The sequence below is a fragment of the Ictidomys tridecemlineatus genome, chromosome 1, assembly GCF_052094955.1.
Source record: "Ictidomys tridecemlineatus isolate mIctTri1 chromosome 1, mIctTri1.hap1, whole genome shotgun sequence".
NCBI classification, from domain to species: Eukaryota; Metazoa; Chordata; class Mammalia; order Rodentia; family Sciuridae; genus Ictidomys; species Ictidomys tridecemlineatus.
This window is the reverse complement of record NC_135477.1, coordinates 135,801,842-135,819,194: the sequence shown is the minus strand read 5'-3', so window position 1 is coordinate 135,819,194 and position 17,353 is coordinate 135,801,842.

The following is a 17,353-nucleotide window of genomic DNA, read 5'->3' as shown; positions in this document are numbered from 1 at the left end:
TGACCTTGCTTCTTGCTGTGTTATTTTTTTTCACTTATCACCATGATGCATGATATATAATTTACATATTTTCTCCATCCATGAGAATTGTAGCTCCATGAGGGTAAATATTTCTGTTGCTGTTTGCTTGAATTAATAGCTAACGCTTCCCTGGTGTCTACAATAGTTTTGAACACATAGGAATTTAGCAAATATTTGTTAAATAATGAACTGTGATAATATTTAAATTATTGAAAAGTAAAGACACATATCAGTAGCAATTTTATATGCAAATAAAAGTAGTTGATCATAGTAGTTTTGGGTAGCTCTGTAATTGTTTCCATGGTTTGGAATTGATTTAGGAGCCAGCTTGGAAGTCATTAATAATGTCGATTTAATTACTTTAGAGTTACAGCTCATTTTGGACCCCAAACTGAATCACCCATCTTGAACACCACCTTATTCATCAGACTTGGCTCTGGTAATGATGCAGTGAAGACTGCCATTTATAATTTCAATAATCTTTTCCCTTAGTAAATAATTTTTCATTTGCAAATAGTTCTTATACCCTTAAACAGTGAAGGTGGTATAGTCTGTTAATATGTTAATTCATGTTATATTTTTCTTTTTTTTTTTTTTTGTTTTGCTTTTGTTTTTTTCTCCTGTCGTTTCTAAACAAAGACATTTGGATTTTGCTTTCTCTCATTTAGTATTGTTGAGCTGCAGGGACAAAGAAGAGATAGCCTGAAGTCAATTCCAGGTCTCCTGGCTTAAAAACTGTAAATGCAGGAGGGGTTTAGGCCCCGGTGAGTGAGTAAAACAGAGGAGTTAGTGGTCCTGATGAGAGAGTGGAGACAAAAGACAAGATAGGGGAGAATTTTTTTTCTCAAGACTAAGGAAAAAGACTTAGATACCCTGAACACATCATTGTGGCCACTATATTGTCCCCCAAGAAAGGGACATAGAAGAACAATGGCTCTGTGGCATGTCAAGGATTAGCCAGAGGACAAAAGGTAGACTAGACTGTAAGAAGTCTCATGGAATTCAAAGGAAGTAAACAAAAGTCTTCCAGATAGCATGGAGAATACTATCATCTCTCTCTGAAGCTGAGTGTTCTTTCCCTATTTAAAAGATAGATTTATCTAAAACCAAAAATGTTTTCCCCCAAACTGAATTTACATTACTTTCCATTTCAGAGAGGACTTTTCAAGAAGGAATCAGTCCAGGTTTTTCTAGCATAAGGGCTTTTCAAATTGCTGTTTCTTCTCTAGGAGAGTTGTGAGCAGGAGCTAAGAAGAAAGATAGGAAAGCTAGTGAACTTATTCCTAAATCACTATACTTTGAAAGCCTAGAGCTCAGAAACCTGAAGTGACTATTTTCTGGTTTCTGAGGCAGAATGAGTTTGATATTCACAATAAAACTCTTGTCTGTGTAAAGCCCTCTGAATGGAAGAGCAAAAACTTCTGGACTGAATAGGGAGATGGGGTTAGTTCTTTATTATAAAAACGAAATATAATCATCTACAGAAGAGACATTTAAAAGAAATGATTCAAATTCACTTGTAGATCATTAATGAATAGAGAGGGGGGTCAAAATACTGTTATAAGTGAAAGACTAACTGGAGCAGTCAGGACAACAACCACCTAAGCATCGTATCTTTTCTTTTTTTAAAATTTTATTTATATATGACAGTTATATATGACAGCAGAATGCATCACAGTGCATATTACACATATAGAGCACAATTTTTCATTTCTTTTCTTGTACACAAAGTTGAGTCATACCATTCATGTCTTCATACGTAAGCATCATATCTTTATGTAGATAAAACAGAAATAGTAATTGCCTGTATTGCCACAGTAAATACTTTGATTAAGTAAAAATAAATATAAATCAAGGAAGAATATATACTAATACTCTAAGAAACAATCAGTATATATTTCTTTCTTTTTTTGGGGGGGGGGTTGGTTATAGGGATAGAACCTGGAATATTAGCCATGTTAGTCAAGTGCTCTATCACTGACCTATATACATCCTCAGCCCTATTTTCAAATACTGTATTAGGGTGAAGTTTTACAGATGAATGGTAAAATATTAAATATAATGAGTAAAATATTAATGTGTATAGCTTCATATTTTGATTGTAGGAAATTCTTGACAAACTTACAGGAATTTATTTTGAGTTCATATTGAGTATGAATTTCAGAGCATGTTATGTAATGTGAAGTAAAATATTTAACTTAGGGACCCAACAGCCAAAGTGAAAAGAAAGTTTATCATAGATTGTTACCAGTACAAAAAATTAAAATGAGGCCAGCATGTACATTGCTCAGACAATACTTAATGGGACAATATAGTAGAGTCGCCTAAAAATGTTTGACTATTAAATAAATTTCCATTTTCATAATAACCTGATAAATTTTCATATATATATACAAGGAAAAGAGAAAAAAAATGATACCCTCTAGTTTGGAGATCATGTTTTTTGGTCATTTTTTGTTTTGATCTGTCACTCATTTTTTTTTTCACTTTGAACATTATATTTTATTTTTAATTTTAGATCATTAGTAATTATGCTTAAGTGAAAGCAAAAAATTGCAGAATAAGTTTCTAATGTTTTATGAATTATATGCATCTTTCTTTTCTTTTTTTTTATTGATTGTTCAAAACATTTCTACAACTATCAATTTCAAAGGAGGGAGTCACTTTATTTTAAAATGCTAATTGCTTTTCCATGAGCATTCTGCTGCCTGAAGGCAGGAAATCTGATGTAACTATCTCTTACCATCTCTTGGTCTTTATGGTAGGTGGAGGACTGCTGGTTTTCCTATCAACCTCTCCTCCAACTCAGGAACTAAATTTAGTTGGTGCATCTTAAGTTTAATAACTTTAATAACGACTTTAATAGTTTAGCAACTTAAAACAACTTGTTGAAAACAATAGTTATGGCTAGATACTTTAGAAGTACTGAAGGACTTCTGAGAAAGACTGGTGCGTGTCTCTGAAAGTTTAATTCTTTTGGATTTTTACTGAGAATGCTGGACTAGCTTAATGAATGGGCAGTGAGGGGCACAAACTGAGAAATTGGCACATGCTCACATACTAAAAGACAGGATTAGAGCCACGAGAAGGTAGGGAATTCTTTTTTTTTTCCTGCTTATTATATGAATTATTTTCTCTTTCTAATTTATACATAGAGCAATAGGTAAATTATAAGAATGATGTGAGGAAAGAATGATTTTGTGTGACTCTTGTAGATCCACACTGTGACTATTTGAGATTGTATTCTCGGTGAGATTGTATCGCTGCCTTCTCTTTTAGAGTTTTCAGACTAACATATTAAAAAGGGAGGCACTTAATGATTTGAAAATCAAAACTGGCTGAGTGATGAAATGAAATTTCTCTAAATTGTAGGGTGGGAAGTTGATATAAGAGAAAGCTTGAGTACACCAGCATAATGTCCAGGGAGATGGGCAATGATATTAGAGATTTATAAATTATTACAGATGTTAAAGGAAAAATGGTGTCAATCTCATTGCCTTAGAAAGACCAACATCTCTGACCTTCCCTTGACAAAATCCATCCACTACTGAATTACAAAAGCTTTATAGAAGTTTATGAATGGATACGAGTTATCAATGGAGAACATTATTATAGTATTATTCAAGGAAAGGAAAAAAGCTTAGTTAATTTGTTTTAATTTTTTGCTTCACCTATATCTCAAAATCATATGAGTAGTTCAGACAGAGACAAGCTTCCAGGGGCTGAGCACTATGGCTCAGCGGGAGCACACTTGCGTGGCATATGTGAGGCACCGGGTTCAATTCTCAGCTATGTAAATAAATAAATAAATAAATGTCTATCAACAACTAAAAAAATATTAAAAATAAGCTTCCTAAGAGTGAAACATATGGATTTTTCATAAGTGCAAGCCCTCGCACATATGCGTACCATAAAATTGAATTAAAATATTAAACTCATTCTCCCCACAGTCACAATGTTTAAATGGTCCAAAACATACCACACATTTATGATGTCTGATTCATGTAATAATTTTGCCACTTTTATTCTTCCCCGTTATTCTTAACATTGTGACCATCATGCTGTGTAATAACAAAAAAGATGACAATGTGTAGAAGTCTTATTTAAGAAGTTTCTCCACCCATTTTGTTTAAAATAAATACCAAATCAGGAGATAGAAAACTTTGGATTAATGTTACTTAGTTTGCTACCTGAATTGCACAAAGGACAATTTTTTTTTGTTTTCTTATCTGTTATAAACATGCATATCTTCCTATTTATCTGCATATCAATTTTCTAACCAGACTTTAAATTCCTTAAAATTTCTTGTTCATCTTTGTAGTTATTGAGGGCAGAGTCACACTTCTGTGGTCATAAAGGGAATTAAACTCAGAACAATTGCAGTAGTACAAGACGAAAGAAACAAGACCCTTCTGGTTCACAAAGCTTTCTCTTCTTAAACTGAAGCAATATATTGAAATAAAGGTGTAGCCCAGTGTTTGAAGTAAAGTTCCTAGTTTTTGCTTTGAACTTAAAAGCTTTCTAAAAAAGGACAAAGCTTTCTAAAAAAGCTGGGAAGAGTGCTTCAGGCCTCTAAAGTAATGTGTATAAGTGGGGGAGTAGTGTCAGGTACTTAGAATTGGCAAACATGGGGCTGGGGGTATAGCTCAGTTGGTAGAGTGCTTGTCTCACATACACAATGCCCTGGTTCAACCCCCAGCACCACACACACACACACACACACACACACACACACACACACACACACAAAGAGGGGGGCAAACATGAAAGGAGAAAAGGAAAGAAGAGGTGCCTTATATTGGGGAAATGTCAAAGTTTGGTTTAATATCATTCTGTTCTTACCCCAGACTATATCTGTTTTAGTAAAATAAGAGATTTAATATGCAGCACTAATGACAGGATGCATTCTGAGGAATGCATCCTTAGGTGATCTCATCATTGTGAGAACATTGCAGAGTGAGCTCACACCAACCTACATGGCATAGTCCACCACACACCTAGAATTTGCTATGGTCTTGTAACACCACCATCATAAAAGCAGTCTAATGTCAACTGAATGTCTTTGTGTGCAATATGATTATACAAAATATTTTCATATTTTGAGACTTTTTTTTCTTTACTGTGCTTGTCACATTTCTCTGGGTAATCCTAGGTATTGTGATACATTTCTTTTAACAAATTTCTGTTGCTTAACCTCAGTTTTTATCAATTCATTTCTGGTATTTGAAGGTTAAACTTAACATTTAGAGTGAACTTAGTAATTTTTTTTTGTTAAATTACCACAATATGTCTTTTCAAATATGTAAAGATGCCACCTGAAATGAATTTGAAAGAATTTTAATGGCCCAAAAGAAAGATGATGTTATATGTCTATAATTAAGATACATATGTGGGGCTGGGGGTTTGGCTCAGTGGTAGAGTGCTTGCCTAGCATGTGTGAGGCATTGGGTTTGATTCTCAGCACTGCATATAAATAAATGAATAAAATAAAGGGACATCAACATCTAAAAGAATATTTTTGTTAAAAAAAGCACATATAACTCTGTAGTGAAAAATTAGGGGAAAGTTTAATTAAAAATGATAAATATAGCTGTCAGATTTTCTTCTTAAAAATTTATTATTGTTAACCCTCAATTATCCAACAATTCTGTCTCTTGAAAAATAAAACATACAATTACTTAACAAAGAATTATAAAGCAACTCTCATATGCAGGTAGTAATTGAAATTAATATATTACTAAAATATGGTCTGGGCTCTGAGAAACAAAAATCAAAAGACTTTGAGAATATCATTTGATTATCCCATTCAATTGAGCTGCTAAGCATCTTCTGAAGAACTGTTTAAAACTGAAAAGGGCATCCAACCAGGTAAAATTATTTTGTAAAAGCTGCAGGCTGATAACACACATGGTTGATTTTAAATAGATGGTAAAATACTTGCCAAACAAAAGTCTTAGTTTGTGCCCTTATTCTGCCCCTCTATCCTTCAACCACTTAACCCCTGGAGTCCTTATAGGAAAAGCATGTGTTAAAACTAGATCAACTTCAATGATGCTCCAATTGTGTTTCTGTCTTTCTTCATATTAGCTGAGAGATTGAAACTTTATCCTTCCTCTGCAGAGATGATATATTTGCAGCCCTCATTTCAATGCCATTTGGGCACAATCATAGAAGTATATTTTCCTGACTGGTATCTCTGCTTATTTGGGAAAAATAACACCATTAGGCTTTTATTCTCTTATGAACTTGGATCTGTAAGTAAATATGAAGCAGAATGGTCAGGGATTGGGGACCTTCTAGATAGCACTTTCATTCAGGAGAACTTATTGGAAACTCTGCTGAGCATTTTCATTGGAAGCCTGCTCTATGGCAAGTCCTCTCAAGTATTTTTGTTATTGTTGTTGTTGTTTAACAGCTCTGTGGAAGAGTTACAATTCTCTTCATTGTCAGTAAGAGAAAACTGACTCAGAATACTTATGATTGAGTCAAAAAGTATTCTGTGCTTTTTTAAACAAAAATATTCTTTTAGATGTTGATGGCTCTTTATTTTATTCATTTATTTATATGCAGTGCTGAGAATCAAACCCAATGCCTCACACATGTCTGTATACAACCCCAATCTAAGCTCTTAAAATCAATACTAAGACGGGAGTGGTACTACACACCTGTAATCCCAGCTACTCCAGAGACCAAGGCAAGTGGATCATGAGTTCAATGTCTGCTTGGGAAACCTAAGGAGACTCAGTCTCAAAAACAAGCAAACAAACAAAATTAATATAATGCAGCTTTAGAGCACTTCCTAGCATGTGAAAGGCCATGAGATCAACCCCCAGCCCTGGGAAAACGAAAACAACCAAACAAAGTAATGCAGAACAACAAGGAAAAACAAAACAAAACAAAACCCCAAAAACAAAAAAACAATGCTAAAAGATCAGGGTTATATATGAGGGTGGAAGAAAGTATTTTGCATTTATTTGAGTAAAGGAGACTTGAGACATTTTTTTTCTCATGCATATATATGCTGTCTGTACAATTAAAAAAATAAGATAATCTTTAATATTTAATTTTGCTTAAGAAAATGTAGTTACATATAAAAATAAACCAAGCACTACACTCATGGATTTTAACCATTCTGGGGAAGAAATTATTCTGTGCATAATAGCTGATTATGATTTGGGTTCATTGCTGAGGCTTAAGAAATTGCTAGTGCCAATTCCAATTTGCTTAGTTCATTTACTTTGCACCTAAGTTGTAAATTAATCATTGCTAGTAACATCAATTTAGTTATAATTAATCATACAGGGAGGAGTAAAGTAGTCATATTGAAACCAGTCATGTTAACTGCCTTTTTCTGATTGCTCTTGTGTAATTTTCCAGCACTTTGATGAATGTACAAGGCAAGAAATACTTTGGGGGCTTCCAAGAATACTCATATTATATTTGGAAATATACTTGAAAGCACTATAAATAGTTGATTACTGCTTTACCTGAAGATTTTTTTGTGTGTGTGTGGCTCTTAGATATTTGATTTACACATACACACACATACACACAAACAAGGACTCACGCACAGACATGTACTTTGTCTTTATTTGGATAAATGACATGCTGATGCTTTCAGAGCAGGTGAAGCTAAAAATGACTGGAGTTTTGGCTGGATTTTCAAGGTCAGAGAAAAGTGGATTCAAACAGAATAAGTATTGATGTCTTTTATTCAGTTTCCATCTATCAAGTAAATATTTAGGGGAAAATATAATCCTCATTTACAAATATGCAATATTTATTAGCCCTCAACAAAAATATTTATTTTTACACCATTAAAGTCAGAATGTATACATGTTTATTCATAACAAATAGAATTTTAGATGATTTACAACAGACAAATAAACAATACACTCATGTAAAAGGAATAATATATTAAAGCAGTGTATTTCACAATCCTCATACACTATGTGACTTCCTATCTATTTGTATAAAGGCACTCATTGTTTTAAGATGGAGACAAATCCCTTCTACAATATATAAGTCATTGTAAAGTGTGGAGTGTCAAGCTATCCTTTCCAGGTCAGTATAAAATAATAGTGTTGAAAGCTGAGCTTTACATTGGTGTTCCAAGGAAGGAAGTGGGAAGGTTAGTTATGTCCCTCTTCTGGCTCCTCCTAGGTCCCCACAGCAGAATTGTTGATGAGATGTTGTGTTGGGCAGTCTTGCTGATGCTCCCTGCAGGTAACCAGCCCTGTGGGGTCCTTTGGATATTGTTCATGCTGCTTTGACTTTGGTTATTCTGAGTCGTATATCTTGAAGCCTTCTTGGAACTACCTCACTCGTCTTTAGGTCCACAAATGTACTCTGTAACTTTGTGTCAGGGCACACAGGAAGACCTGGATCCTGCACATGTAATGAAAAGGACAGATGATACTGGTAATGCTGTCTTAAGTCCAACTGCTTTACAGGTAACGAGATATAAAGGAATACAGGATTTTTCTAAGATTATGAAATTTTCTCAGGCTATTCCCGAAGAACCGAACCAAACCAGATTTGCCTTCATCCATCTGGATATTTTTGCCCATTTCCTTGGGGTTTAACCCCTAAGAGTACAGAGGAGACTCGCCTCTGAAATCTCAGTCTTCTACTTGTTCTCTTCTTCATGGCTCCTTTTTTTTTTTTTTTTAAGAGAGAGAGAGAGAGAATTTTTTAATATTTATTTTTTCGTTTTCGGCGGACATAACATCTTTGTTGGTCTGTGGTGCTGAGGATCGAACCCAGCGCTGCGCGCATGCCAGGTGAGCGCGCTACCACTTGAGCCACATGCCCAGGTTGTGGCTCTTTTTTTCAGGCTTCTCCAACTCCACCACTTTTTCTTTCCCATTTTGCTTCTTGTCTTTTAAGAATTTCCCCTTCATCATATTTTTCTGTTGTCTCTGATATGGATGATGCAAAACTTTATGGTCTGAATTCCCCTAGCATGGCACTTCATGTGCAGAGGAAAGTTTTTGTTTGTTTTTTGAGAACGCAGAGAAGATTTCTTTCTCTATTCCTCTGTTATCTCTTCTGCATCTAGTCAATAACTTGGGGGTTAGGAGAAGAAAAGAATAACCTTGAAGAGGAGCAAGGGTACATCTTTTATTTACTATGTCTTTATTAGTACATATTATCACTCATAGAACTGGTTGATTCTTTGATGCATAATGTTCCAATATATGGAAGTAACATAGTTTATTTAATTGGACCCCATTGGTTGTTTCCAGTATTTTTTTTCTTGCAAACAGTGCTGTAATAAATATCCTTAAATATGGGCTATTTTGAGTTTGTGCAGGTTCCTCTGTAGAATAAATTCTTAGAAATCAATTTCTGAGTCAAATATTAATTTTTATTATTATAGATGTGACCAAATTCATTGCAATACAATTGCTTATACAGTCTTACCAATATAAGTAGGAATGTCTATTTTCCTATGGCTTCATTAATGGATTAAAACTTGTTTATCATTGACACTGAGAGGTAGAAAATGGTATCTCATGTTTTTTTTTTTTTAAATCTTTATTTATTTTTATGTGGGGCTGAGGATTGAACCCAGGGCCTCACATTTGCAAGGCAAGCGCTGTACCACTGAGCCTCCACCCCAGCCCCTCATAGTTTTAATTTATGTTTATCTTTCTATGAGTGAGGATGAATGTTGTGTATGTTTTTGAGAGATTTTTATTCTCATTCGTTCTTATTCTTTTAAAATCTTCTTTCAATTTGTTGGACTTCCTGATTTTGAGGAGCTTATTATGAATTAAAAATATTGGCTCTTAGGACTGGGGTTGTGGCTCAGTAGTAGAGAACTTGCCTAATATGTGCAAGGCCCTGGATTCGATCCTCAGAACACATGAGAATAAATAAATATATAAAATAAAGGTATTGTGTTCAACTTCAATTAAAAAATAAAGGTGTTGTGTCCAATTACAAATTTAAAAAATTGGTTCTTAATGCGCTGGATGTTCAAGGTCAGAGAAAAGTGGATTCAAACAGAATAAGTATTGTTTTTTATTCAGTTTTCACCTATCAAGTAAATGTTTAGGGGAAAATATCATCCTCATTTACAAATATGCAATATTTATTAGCCCTCAAAAATATATTATTTCATTTTTTAAGTTAATTTGTCATTTGTCATTTAGCTTATTTATGGGGTATTTGACTTGAAGAAAGTTCTTGTTATATAGTCTAATCAGTTTTTATTCTGTTGTTTCTCAATTTTGTGGCATATTAAAAACAATTATTCAACTTGGGGTCTATAAGAATAATTCTTTCAAGCTATTAGTACTTTAGAGATTTAATTCCTTATTTGTAAACATATATTCATCTAGAATTTACTTTGGTGTGAGGGGCAAGGTGGGGTTAAATTTTTTTCCTAAATAGTTACCTAGTTGTATTATTAACATTTATTGAACAGTCCAAACTTTAATGTATTTGAAACATGGATTTTATTATATACCATACATTGTGATACACATAATAACAATACTATATGGTATATTATTATATATAATTTCATTTATTTCTGAAATTTATCTTAATTTTATTGATCAGTTTGTGTATTCCTTTACCAGTCTGTTGAAACTAAATATTTTTGTAATTTTATTGAAAAATGTATAAAGTTTTTTGTTTGATTTTGCATTTTGAACTTGAGTGATTAAACACCTAATGAACAAAAGTACACCATATTCCACCCAGAAGGGGAAGTTACAAATGACATCAATATCCCTGAAGAATAGAATTGTATCACAGAACCAACTTAGAAATTAGTCCCATACATATGTGTACTTGTTAAACACTGAACATGGCTCATGTGAGAGGCAGTCAGAGAAGTTGGACAAATATCAATGTCTAAAGTGACATTTAAGAAGAGAACAACTTAGTAGTTGAAGCATGTTTAAATAGGTGCCATCTTTCCATTTGGAAGTGTGTTCCTTAAATTGACTTTTTTTTTTTTTTAACCTGGCAATGTGATTTAAATTAGTGTCTTTAATTATATTGAATCAGGAATTTAGTAGCCAGAAGAATTTAGCATCACACTAATCCTTTCTGGAGTACCAACCAGACTGAGCCTGACAGATTTTCTGAAGCAAGGTCAAATTCATATTAACATATCAATATATTAACACAGACAATGTAAGAAAATGCAGGTGTCACTATCTGGAGACAATGGTGGGTGTGGGGTATTTCTTTATAAGTCATACTGCCACCAGCTGCTTTGTATTAAGAAAGGTTAGGTACAAAACAGTACACATTCAAATTTACAGAGGACAAGTGTGTACTTTTAAAAACATTGTTCTAATTAGTTATACATTACAGTACAATGCATTTTAACACATTGTACACAAATGGAACACAACTTCTCATTCCTCTTGCTGTTCATGGTGCAGTTACACCCATCGTGTAATCATACATGTATGTAGGGTAATAATGTCTGTCTCATTCCACCATACAAGTGTGTCTTTAGAAATGTGGAAGTCCTCCCTTCCGGTAAGAGAACCCAGAAGCAATACTGTGAGGACATTTTGGAACACACCATTTCAGAACTATGAACATCTATGAGAGTGTTTTATATTTTTAGTTTTTGTTTTTGGTACCAGGAATTGAACCCAAGGATGCTTAACCACGGAGCCACATCCCCAGCCCTTTTTATTTATTTATTTTATTTTGAGACAGGGTCTCACTGAGTTGCTTAGAGCCTCCCTAAATTGCTGAGTCTGGCCTTGAACTTGTAATCCTCCTGCCTCAGCCTCCTTGGATTACAGGGGTTCCCCACCACATTGGGGTCTATGGGAAATTTTTGTTTGGGTTTGTTTTATTATGCATCTTGATTTTGCAAGATTTTATTTGTGTGGATTTATTCTCATGTCAATACATGGATTAATTCTTTTTGTATTTGTGTTAAATTTTGCATCAACAATTTTATCTTTATAAAATTTATTAACATTTTATTTTAAATTACAGAAATAAATCTTATTTTAAAACTCAGCAATACAAAACTGAAGTTAATGGAATAGAAAATATCTGAAAAACTAGGAGCAATTAGTACTGTTCATCAAATATGCAAAGATAAATATGGAGAAATAGATGTTTTCATATGTTATACGTTTCTTTTAAGAAAGTAATATAGTTACATCTTTTGCAAATTAAATGTGTTCATGGTATTTAGTTTAGCCATCCCATTTGTGAGCACCAATACCACACAGATCAAAACCCCCAAATGCAAGGTCATACCTATGAGAATCTGTCTAAAAACTCTTTAGTGTAGCCCATCAGGGTCCATCTATTAAACAATGGTTGAATATGGCACAGGCCACATAATATTTAGTAGAATATTAAACTGTGATTTAAAAAGATATGTTTGCACTATCAAGGCTGAGATGGGATGGATTTTCAGAGTATTTTGAATGAAAATAACAACTGGAAAAATAATGTGATAGAGTGTGAATTTTTATTTCCTGTGAAAAACATTAAGAACCAGTCTAGGCACACACATGAAAACAGGTTTGAAATTATACACTAGCCTTTTAAAATTGACAGTATCAATAATGATATGATCATTAATAGTGATGTGACTTGGTGATGTGATTATGTTTTCTTTTAAAATTTGGGCACCATGGCACACAATTGTGTATTACCTTCATCATTTAAAAGGCTAAATAGAAAATACTTAAAATGGAAAAATATAATTGTATGAAAAGAAAATACCTTTGTTTCTGTTTTCATAAAAAGTTTATTTTAAAAGAGACAAATATTGGTAATAATATTCTGTTACCAGACATAATAATACATGGTTGGTGTTAGATGATGTTTAGTAATCTATTGACTTTTTATTTTTGGTCCAGGGATTTTGAATTTTGCCTCAATCAGATTTTCTTTTCTTCCATCATCCCTTCTTCCCAAAAGATCCCTGGAAGTAAGATAAGTTTAAAGATGTCTAAGGAAAACGTCAGTGTTGCCATCCCTAAGCTTACCTCACCACTCATGGACTTCCTGTTACCTGACCCCATGGAAACCTAGAGAGTACAGTCAAGACAGGCTGAACACAGGCCATAGGAAATTTCTAAACCTCCACCAGAAGATCATGACTTAGCTTTCTAATAGCACAAAAGGCACCTTTTAGCCAGAATGAAGGAGTCAGGTCTGGAATAGAACACTATACAGGTTTTGTCACACTTTCATTGTTTCATCCATTAGAAAACATGACTGGAGAGTGTCTTGATATTGAATTGGTCACACTTATACTCTTCACCCATTGGAATATGCCCACTGAACCTGGAGTAAAAGAGAAAGGAAGAAGAAAGGCCTTCCGTTTCTTACATGACCCAGGTTAAAAAACAAACAGAAGAAAAAAAAAAAAGAGAGAGGATACCATCCATTAAAAAAAAAAAAAGTAACAATTAGAAAGAGATGGAAATTAACCTTCAACTACTTCTACTTTTTCAAACTTTGGGGGTTCATGAAAATAAAAGCCATATTTTTTTCCAGGCATTTCTAGGTTTCTCAAACCATCTGTGTTTCAAGGAGAATTTAGTCCATATGTTTTTAGTTAATTTACACTTAACTCATCAAAATGTTGACTTGTTATTCCAGCTATTTGATGTCTCAGAAATCATACACACATTTTAATATACGTTCAAAAGTCTTTCCTCCATTTGGATAAGGAAGTCATCGTTAGCGAGCAGTAAACAGAACCTGGAAGAGCTTAAGTCTGACTCGGCATGAAGAACGAAGGAAATTCCAAGGGGTTTGAAACTTGGCAAACCATTTTTCACACACATGGTTACAAAATCTTTCAAGTGATAAACATGAGAAATGACCAAAAGGCATCGAAATCATCACAATCATAAACAGAATCTCTCAAATGTGAAGACATTAGTCAGGGGACTTATAATATCACACTAACTCTGTTCCTTAAATGAAAGAACTTGGAGGTCACCAAGCCCTACACTGGCCCATCTGTATCAAACTTTGTAAAGAAGCCAGTAGGCAAGTTTCCTCGCCCGCCTCCGCCCCCCAAAAAAAGAGGACAAATAATATTCTTCAGAGGTTTTGGTGACTTAGTGATCTTTCCTTCTAAGTAAAAGGTACTAAACCCAGGACTATCCAAAAGCTCCTGCGTGTTTGTGGAGGCTGGGAGTCATTTTCCTTTCTACTCAGATTGAATTTGTTTTCAAGCCAGAGTACTTGAGCAGAAGTCATCATGGATTAATATTTGATTGTCTAATTTTACACCTGACTAAAGCTTCAGTTAAATCTGAACCAATTCTCATGATATAAAACACACAGACCTCTAGAAGCTGTTTGATCCAGGAGCCTGGGCTTTTGTGATTGAAAACAGGAAGGGCTTCAGAGACTGCAAACCTTGGCAGGTGTTCTGGGGCCAAATCCCATGCTAGGACCAAAGAAATCAATTCATGTCCAAGCAAGAACTTGAGAGGGCAGAAGATTCGTGTTTCAGAGAAATGGATCAATAGGAACATGAAATAGGAACGAATCAATGGGAATGTGAAGTGGAAGTGGATAAATAGGAACACGAAGCCGGAGGAATTGGAGCAGCTAGGAGGTGAGAAAATGTTCCGGAGTCGTGTGGGGAGTGGAGAGTGCAGGCACAAGGCTAGAGGTAAAAGAAAGACCAGGCCGGCATGATTCTTGTGATCGCTGAATTCCTTGGGTCATTTGACCGACTTGAATGTTGAGGGATAAATTTAGTAAGTAATAGGAGTGTCAGGAGCAGAAGGACACATAGTGATCAACTCAGTCAGCTTTCTAAATTCTGACCCTCATTTTGTAAATGTGGATGTTGTGTTTCACACTGGATGGGTACCATTTTTACCTAGTTATACCCTAGCTGGTATCAAAACAGATGAGCAGCCACAGAGAGGGTGGGTCTCTCAGCTCTTTGGCCCAGCATTCTTTCCACTGTGCCATATCCCCAAGCTAATCAGTTGTTGCCTTTCTTTCCTTCTTCCTGTTTCCTTCTTTCCTGCTTATTCTCATTTGACTCATTCATTCTTAATATCACATCTAAAGATCAATGGGAATTATTTTTTGAATAGGTCACAGCAAAGCATGGTTGTAAAGTTTCAGCCTCATTGTCAAGTATAGAGGTCCAGGGCTGTGAATGGACCTTGAACCTCAGGGGCTGCGCATCCACAAGATGGGACCAGTATGTAAGAGAAAAAAAGGTTTAGACATCTTCTTGGATGTACGTTATTTTTAAAAAGAACATTTTGGTGTGTTAAGTGTAAATGAGTCAGAAACACACGGATTTTATTTCCCCTGTCATATGCCTGGGTTTAAAAATTAATGGAAAAACGTGCTTGGCACAACATGTTTTGAATTTTTACTTGACATTTTTTTCTCTTATGCTCTCTAGAAGATAGGAGCCCAGGATGTTGAAGACAACAGAATCAAAAACAACCACGAGTTTTAAACGTTACGTAATACATACTGTTTGCTTTGACCCAGCAATCAGAACATCCAGTCCGGGAGCTTCCATTCTAAAAACCTTGATGTATTTTTAGTGTTTGACCTAATTATATCCCTAAAAGAAATTTCTGAGCAGATTTTTATCTGAACTTATTTTGTGGTAATCAGTGACAGGACTGCAAGGAATTAATTTATTATAGGAAGGGTGATGCTTGAGTAAAGGTTTATCAATGGGCAATTAGAATAAAACAGATAGTAGACAACTTTATATTTTTGAGGCTTTCTGAAAAATAAAACAATGATCTTTTATATACAGCACTTTATCTCCCTCAAACATTTTATGTTGTGGAGTAAAAGTAGGATCTTTGTAGAATTTTGATTATTTTTATTAAGAAAAATTAATATTTCAGGAATCTTATTGTTCATTTTGATTTTTCTTCCTTTTGATCAAGTTGATGGGGGCAGGGGGTATTGAGAATTATTCTTTTGGTCTTCTGGAGTCTGAGCAGGTCTTAGTCATAATTCTCTTGTAGGAATACTCCTAAATCAGCTTAATAAATCTTAAATCCTCTCTACAGGCAGTATCTACAAATTCATCTCTTATTCAAACTTGTATTTATTCCCTGATTTGCCCAGAAACATCTAAGTTTAAGAGAACATGTAAGTTTAAATAAACTGTCTCTGGTTAACTTGTGGTTTGGCTTTTAAAAAAACCCTAGGATGATTTAAATCAAACCACTTCAGATGCCAGAATTGAATGAAATCACAACAAAGCTATGCTTGCAATTTTTTAAAAATGATAGGTTGGTCAGGACAAAAATACTGAACTATATGGAGTGCCAAGACAGAATTGCCTCAGAATAGCCTGCTTCTATTGGTGGTGCCGGGCCACATCCCACAACAAGAGCACCTTCGAGTTGTCATCATCACATCTGTCCTTAACTCTGTAACCTATTTTTACATGTTGTTCCATGTATTTTAAGTAGAAGGAAAACTGGGCTATATTTCAGAATTTAAATATGGTATGCAAAAAGGCTTTGTTCACATTTAATTAAATTTACTGTTTATGTGCCTTATGTAATTAGATACTTCCCAAATGGAGGTAATGGGTAGAGATAAGGTAAAAATGCCCCCTCCCCCCAAAAAAAGTACAAGGTACAAATTGAGATGGTTTTCTAAGAAATGCCATCACAATGACAAACTCATCTGGCCACTGCTGTGACACAAGCCCTTAAATGATCACTTCGTGGCTCATTAACTCTCAGAGCTATGAAGATAACCTCTGTGAAGACAGGTGGGCTCCTTAGCTCCAGAAGCAACACTTAAATTATTTTCAAGACTCATTGTGCAACTTTCTTCTAGTATACTGCTACCCTGACTGGTGTCTCAGGCCAGGTTTACATTATAAATAAGAAAATAAAGAGAGAAACTCATCATTAATTTAAATATGTACACTTAAGCCATGAAAATTTAAATTTGGTAATATTGAATGCAACTTGAACCGAAAAATTAGGATCTCTCTCTGATCAAGGGAAATAGGATGTACTTTGCTCATTCCTGAAGGGGGGGGGAGGAATGTTCTGGGGGAGGAAGGGAAGAGCCATTTTTATCATATAAAGTGAGCATGTGTTTTTCTTACTTCAGCTGTTCTGCTGTTTTTGCCATATTTTCTGAGTTCAAGTCTCTAATCAGTTGGTGGGAGTGTAGATTTAATGACATTTATTTTGGAAAACATGTTCTGCTAAAATTTTGTAGTAATGTAAGCCATTTAATTCTAAAATTGGCAGCTGAAACTAGCACTATGTTCACATAAGCAACTACTCAAATGTTTCAGTCAAAAGCCCTTTGGAAAACCAAAGGCTGGGACATCATTGTGGGTCTG